The 2,087-nt window shown below is 35.0% G+C and overlaps 1 protein-coding gene and 1 long non-coding RNA gene across 2 annotated transcripts in view; both read right to left on the reverse strand.

Moving 5' to 3' along the window:
- The window catches only part of LOC109584343 (uncharacterized), a 7,510-nt gene that overhangs the window by 2,424 nt on the left and 2,999 nt on the right, over positions 1 to 2,087 (reverse strand). The window lies entirely within an intron of this gene.
- On the reverse strand, positions 413 to 906 carry LOC109584350 (uncharacterized). The gene is made up of 2 exons (XR_002185962.1): positions 828 to 906; positions 413 to 783 (listed from the first exon to the last, which is right to left on the reverse strand). It is a non-coding gene; the product is annotated as an uncharacterized LOC109584350 (long non-coding RNA).

Raw genomic sequence — 2,087 nt, forward strand, 5'->3', positions numbered from 1 at the left:
GCATGCTTAGGATAATGAAATCTAATGATCCCAATCTTTAAATTAGTGCTATTACATTACAAGGCAGGAGAATAAAGGATCATTTCCCCCTATAAAGGAATGGAGTTATCTGCATCTATGCCTCTTATGACGTCACGTTTAGCCACACCCACTGACAGGAAGTAAAATGAAAGGAAGCAAAAAGTGCATTTTTGAAGGCTCATATCTCAGTGAATAAATTTTTTTAGACAATAGGAGTTGGAACACATCATTATTATGGTCAGGCAATCATATTAAGACCATAAAATAAATACCCTAAAAAATCACTGCAGTTACACTTTAAGTTAACAGTTGCATCGCCATAGTTAAATCTCTGGTTATTTGTTGTTATACCACTGATATAGTAGACTCTAACAATACTCTTTGTTCGAGTTGGTTGTGATACAGCTAACAGGTCTCCACTCATTACTGGTATAGGAGGATTGAGTGGATATTCAAACACTCCACTAGTACTGACATTAGAGGTAGAATAATAAATAGTTTATTCACTACCAGTCACTAGACTACCATCAGGTCTAAAGACCTGAACACTGGGATAAAGTGTACGACTACCAGTAGCTCTCCTCACATTAATACCCAATATAAGACTGGTTATGTTAGTAGATGAACAATTGAATTGATACTCTTGAAGGACTCTAAGTTGATTGTCACCTACATAGGTTTGAGATGGATTTGTTCCAATTCCTTGTGATATTACTGTCACTAATGGTAGCTCCATAAACCTCTCTGTACATTGCTCAGTATCTAGAGAGTAACAAGAATCATTGAAAGGACCAGTTATCTAATACCTTTTGTTAACAGAGAGAAAAAAAACAGCAACATCAATCCACACAACATTTTCTACTGTCTTAGCAATTTCCTTTAGTTATAAATATAACCTGCTGGATCAGCACTGCACATATAGTCGATGATGCAGTATAACAGTTTAGACAAGATTCTGTTTACATAAACTATGCATTCCTCCTTGCAGAGCCACAAATGGCCATTTACTCCTAATGAAGAATTTATTCCTTACAGTGTAAAAGCAAAAAGATGCAAAATAAAATAAATCACATTACAATTCTTCTCATCATTTTAAAATATTCTTATTCTACACATATAACAACACACACACTCACACATACCAGCAGTGCATCATCAATTGATACACTGTAGGTCCGTTAAAAAGATTCAATTAAATTCCATGGAATACAATAAGACCACGTGTTTACATTGTTCTATTTTTAGCAGCTTTAGTGGAGCCTTATTGAGCCATTCACCAATAGCGAGTGGTTCTCTATTTAATTAAAATTGCATCTGGTAGTCATGTTAATTGCTGAGTGCTGAAAAAATTGCAAAAATAAGCAGCCACGAATCATCTGTGTGCAAATATATCCTACCCTACAGTCTTCCTCTGGGACAACCAGGAGGTGATACCCAGTTTGTATCATTTTCACATGCTACACAAAAATGGAAAACATTGCGTGCAGCAACTTGGTCATGCCCAGTTTTTTTGAGATCATGCTTTTATCAAGAGTACATAATATTTATGTACTCTTGCTTTTATGGATAATTCACAACAATTCTTGTATAAAAACAAACATGCAAAATAACAACAAAATTAAATTACTGATACATATTTTGTAGTTCAGTATGTAGTTGGTATCCAGTCTCCAGTGGTCCTCCTATTACTGTAGTATCACTTGATACTGTACTCAACAGTTTAACATCAGATAATGAGAGTCTTGATACTAACTGTACAAATGTAGGACGACTACCAGTATCTGGATGCCTATAAACAAACAAATATTAATAATACAGTAATTAATGATACATACCAGCATTGTATCATCATCTCATATATAGACCTGGGACAACCAGGAGGAGGAGGAAGACGAAATCCTGAATCAAGCATCCTCAAACACTAGAATAAAATAATGACACAGTCTATTAGTAATAGATATGCACTTTTTGATTGGTGTAGTTTTCAAATGGTTTATGTCCCAGACTCCATATCTCATACATTACTACACCATAACTCCATACATCACTAGCACTGGAATAACGCT

Source organism: Amphimedon queenslandica, unplaced genomic scaffold (assembly GCF_000090795.2).
Source record: "Amphimedon queenslandica unplaced genomic scaffold, v1.1 AMPQUscaffold_13217, whole genome shotgun sequence".
Taxonomy (NCBI): Eukaryota; Metazoa; Porifera; class Demospongiae; order Haplosclerida; family Niphatidae; genus Amphimedon; species Amphimedon queenslandica.